The sequence below is a fragment of the Bidens hawaiensis genome, unplaced genomic scaffold (genome assembly GCF_021521415.1).
Source record: "Bidens hawaiensis isolate Kalapana, Puna unplaced genomic scaffold, B.hawaiensis_p1.1 tig00007139_1, whole genome shotgun sequence".
NCBI classification, from domain to species: Eukaryota; Viridiplantae; Streptophyta; class Magnoliopsida; order Asterales; family Asteraceae; genus Bidens; species Bidens hawaiensis.
In genome coordinates, this window is record NW_027491492.1 from 606,781 (window position 1) to 612,250 (window position 5,470).

Consider the following 5,470-nt stretch of genomic DNA (forward strand, 5'->3'; position numbering starts at 1 on the left):
TTAAGTTCGATCTCTATTTATGTTACTTTGGGTGAATATTAGCAATGAAGGATTTGAGCTAGCCCTTGCGAGGTTGTCAGTTCGGATCCCGAGTCCACCCGAGTTTTCGTCACACCATGTGTTACGCCAGAGAGTTATTCTCTTTTGATGGCAAAACGATTGTCAAGTGGCAGCCGGCGGTATTTTTTCCCATGGGAACGCCCAAGCCAAAGTATGAAGCTAGCGTGTGCCCGGTCAAAACAACATAACATGAACATAATGAGGCAACGAGATTCTCCAAATTAAAAAGTTACGTTGGCCTTAAAAAAAAGTCTTGGTTTAAAAAAAATAATAATAAACAACTCACATGACTTTTAAGACTTAAGTAATCCACATTTTTCAATAAATTTTAAACAAAAATTATTTTATGCATAGAATACGAGAACCGTGTAAAGCGTTCACAATTAGTGTTTGATAAATATAACATAAGTATGAAAGAGTGGTTTAAGCCATTTTATCAACTTATATATCAGAGTTAAATATATATATATATATGCTTACAATTTTCTTACTTAAAATAAGTTATTTACTGAATGTGCTTTATAAATAGTTTTAGTAAAGTTATTGTTTTTACAATCTTATTTAACATTTTACTAATTAAAAATGTTAAAAACTTAATAAGAATGTTTGTTGATCAACCTTGCTAGATTCAATCAATCCCTTTGAAGCAATTATTTGTATGTATGTATTGTTGTGAACTTGTAATATATTATCCAACTCGTTTTAAATTTTTAATTAACCCCCTTTATTTGTTAACCTTTTCTTTTTTATAGGGCAAGGTATCTATTCTTTAAGATGTTGCATACAAACTTTTTTGATGATATGAAATAGCATCAAAATGGTGGACGTACAATTCTTTCTTGGGTGCTTATTTTGTCATCCAAAATGGAAGGTGATGATTTTTTTGGTCTTTAATTTTCTCAACACTCATCATGTCGGTCTTCTGGTTCAATAGTACATGATTGATGGTTTAATGCTTGTGATCTTGTAATCTTATATTCGAAACTTGACTCAAGAAGTATTCTTATAATTATGGTTTTGTTTACTCGTGTATTTTAGGTAGTTTCGAACACCTTTAAAAAAATTAAATTGCTTGGAGTATTGACACCATAATAACAAGAAGCAATAATAGAGGGATTCTCTTTTTCTTGTTTATTTCTTATTAGCGAGTGTAAAAAAATCATTCTATATATATTTAACACAACTTTTAACAAAAAATTAGTATGAAACACTAAACTTGTTGCAAAATTAAAATTACGTAACTCGAGCTTACAATTTTGAAAGTTAGACCTCAAATGTGTTACTTAGGCCAAACCCGGGATCACTTGTGTAATTAACTCATATTTTAATAAATTATCGAGTAAACTGCGGTTTTCGTTCCTCTTGTTTATCTAAATATGCGATTTTAGTCAAATATTTTCAAATTTGCAGTTTTTATCCATGTAATTTCATTTCACTTGCAATTAAACTCGATCCTACTAACCCCGTTAAGTCTGGTCGTTAAACTCATCATTGTGCTCCTCACATGAGGAACATTTTTGTCATTTTTCTCCTCAAATAAACCATAGACATAATTCGCAAGCCCCCTCGCATTAGGGGTTGGGGTGTATTTGGGAAAAAGGATTAAACTGCACCTCATGTGAGAGGGGCACGCTGATAGATTTAACGACCAGACTTAATAAGGTTAGCGGGATCGGGTTCCATTGCAAGTGAAATGAAGCCACATGGACGAAAATCACAAATTTAAACCTACTGGACTAAAATCGCAGTTTTGAACAAATCATAAGGACGAAAACCGCGGTTTACTCTAAATTATCTTATCAAAGTATTAACTATTAAGTTTAGAGAGGCCAGGGTTGTTCAAGAGTTACAAACTAAACTTTCTTGGAAACTGCATGTGATTGAAATAGAAACCGAACAGGATCAAATGTTACTTTAGAAATTGATCAAAATCTAACCATTTAACCTTTAGGTGAAACATTGAACAAGGAAATTTAATGATGGATTGATTTCAATATGTGACGGTGATGTGTTAAAGTGTATTATATTGACACATACATAGGTTAGGATATGTAGGTTACTCAACACATATGGCCCTAGACTATGCTTTGATGACGATTGGGTCTTTAGCATTTTAATTTAAAATTATTTATAGCATGGATATAATTATCAAATAAAAAAAAATTTGTAGGAGATACGATTATCATTTTTTTGTATATTACAATGTTGTTAAACCGGACCAAATCGAGTTGGTTGACATGGGTTGAACCCGCAATACCAACCAGCTTTTAACGAGTTGTGGTTGAGTCGTTTAACGGTTGAACCCCTTTTAATATTAGAAAAAAAAATATGAAAATATCTTTTTTGTATATTATAATATTTGAACTTTGGACATGTCACACATAGATTAAAGTGTTTGCAATTAATGTATGAATATCTTAATGTTATATTGTTTAGTATCACTTAGGTGCTGTTTGTTTTTGCAGACATAAACTGTCTGCAAGCTGATTTCATCTGTTTTCATGTCTGCAACTGAAGATGTGGTCTGAAGATCTGCAAGCTGAAAATATAAGACTGTTTGTTTTTATAAGCTGATACTGTCTGCATAACTGTCAAACTTATCTCACAAGATAGAAGTCATTTATTCAAGTTACATCTAGTTTTTAGTCTTTGCTTGCCATGCCGATTTGGTTTTGGTGGGTGGTGGAAGGTGGTGGTGGTGGATGGTGGTAGTGGCGGCGGACGGTGGGTAGTGGCGGTGGATGGTGGTGGTGGACAATGGGTGGTGGTGATGGATGGTTTTGGTTGGTGGTGGACGGTGGTGGTGATGGATGGTGGTGGTGGTGGGTGATGGATGGTGGTGGTGGCGGTGATGGATGGTGGTGGTGGTGATGGATGGTGGTGGTGATGGATGGTGGGTGGTGGACGGTGGTGGTGATGGATGGTGGTGGTGGTGGCGGACGGTGGTGGTGATGGATGGTGGGTGGTGGACGGTGGTGGTGATGGATGGTGGGTGGTGGACGGTGGTGGTGGCGGTGATGGATGGTGGTGGTGGTGGCGGTGATGGATGGTGGTGGTGGTGGGTGATGGATGGTGGTGGTGGCGGTGATGGATGGTGGTGGTGGTGGCGGACGGTGGTGGTGATGGATGGTGGGTGGTGGACGGTGGTGGTGATGGATGGTGGGTGGTGGACGGTGGTGGTGGCGGTGGATGGTGGTGGACGGTGGCGGCGGGGTACGGGGGTGGTGGTGGCGGCGTACGGTGGGTGGTGGTGTTGGCGGACGGTGGTAGGAGCAGTGGATGAGAGGGTGGCTGCAAAGGTTTTTTTGTGAAGATGTTTTAAGCAAGATTTCCTTGCTTTTCTTTTAAGATGAAAGAAGATAACTTCAGATCTGTTTTAAGAAAAAAAACAAACAGTCTTCAAGGGTAATGTCTGCGCGCCTGCAGACATTAGCTCCCTTGAAGATGTTTGAAGAAAAAACAAACACCCCCTTAATTACTAAATCTTATAAAGCAATATATTTCCTTTCGATATTGGTTTTCCAAATATTGGTAAAAAATGAATGTGGCAACATTTGACTAAAAACAACAATTTAGTAAAAAGTTAGTAAATGGATGTAGCAATAAATTTTGCTTATCTGTTTTTAGAAACATGACTTTATGGAGTTTGGCAAGAAATTTCATAGACATTTTATGATTTAAGTTCTATGTGTAGCATATGTTCATTTAATCTTTACTTTATTATATAAAAAAGGTAATATATAGACTTGAATTCTTTATCAATAATGATTGTAACACTTGTAATTTTTTTTAATAAATATTGATAAGCAAGGCATTACAAATTGATAAGATGCGGGTATAAGCGAGTCGAGTTCGAGCTTGGCTCGTTTTATCATATGAGAGCTTGAGCTTTTTTCTAAAGCTTGAGTTCGCCTCGTAAGTCGTTTTTATCAAGCTTGGGTTGAGGTCGTCTATTATTTACTAACTAACTTATATGCATTTTAAATTACTTTTATATATTTAGTGAAAAACCTTAAACGGGCCTCAGCTCGTGCAATACCATAAATGAGCCAAAGCTAGGTTGTAAATAGAGGTGTTTAATAATTACACTAACTAGGGATGATACGAGCCAATCCTTTCACAGACTACTCAAGATTGAATCAATAAAAAACTCAAAATGAAAACTCAAAATGAGCCAAGTTTTTTCATGCTCAGGATTGAGTTGAGCTTAGGCCTCGAATAAAGGTCGTTAAGTCATTAAGTTATTGAGACTAAATTTGAGTCTTTTGTGAGAAGCTCGTTTAGGCTCATCGTTCTTAAACAAACCTTGTCTTATTTAAAGTTTTATATCTTTTGAACTTCTATATACTAATTTATCATCGTGCAACCAAGCATTGACTCATTTAAGGTACTACACAGGCTGAAGCCTAAGCTTGAGAAAGAGAATCACGGGCTCAACACGAGTTTAGAAAAAGAACTCGAAACAAGCCAAACCCCCTAACCGTATAGTTAGATTGTTTATCAAACAAGTATTTTGACCCCGCGTTGCCGGGGCGGTCAATTTGAGCGGTACGATAGGCTAAAATTGGCGAAGCCACCCCTAACGCTACCAAAACCAAGTAATTTTCATTTATAAATCCAAGTATTAGACAACCAGAGTAGTCAAACAACAACACACATTAATTGGCATGTAACAAACAATAGACCATCGCCACCAAGGGTTCCAAATAGGGAATCGGAACCCCACGGACACAACCACGTCAAATAGAATCCAGCCACCACACCGGATTTTCAGTTTATACCAAAAAGATGGAGGTGTCGTACCGGCACTCCGTCATTACGAAGCCAACAACGTCAGATATAGCCGACGACACGCCGTCACCACTGAGCGGCAAATCAGAACGTCCCGACGGCGGTAGTGATTGCCTAAAGATGAAGCAGAGGGAGAGAGAGTGACGCCATCCGCCGCCACATACGGCCGAAAGGATGGTGGGCAACACCGTGCTTTCTTTGTATGAAGAAATAAATCGTAGAGAGAGGGAGAGAGTGCTAGACACAAAAGTCTAGAGAGAGACGAAGAGGTGGAATAACTGGTGGAGAGCAATGAGTCACCGTACGACGTGTGAAGCAGTAATTTCATAAATAGTAGATTGTGAGAGGCTGACAAATCTTCCTTTTTCATATATATATATATATATAATATAAATAATTGTTTGCTTTTAATGAAATAATAGAATAAATTACAAAGAAAAAAAAAGTGCATGATGAAGTTATTATAAAAAATGCCTTTTGTAGTCTTATTTGAAAGTTTACCATCTTCATAAAAACTACTTTCAGTCTGTCTATGGTTTTTACGCTGGACGGCGTAACATATGACTGACCATGACAGAAAATTGGTTGTCTAAGTAATAAACTAACACTCGAAAGTGAT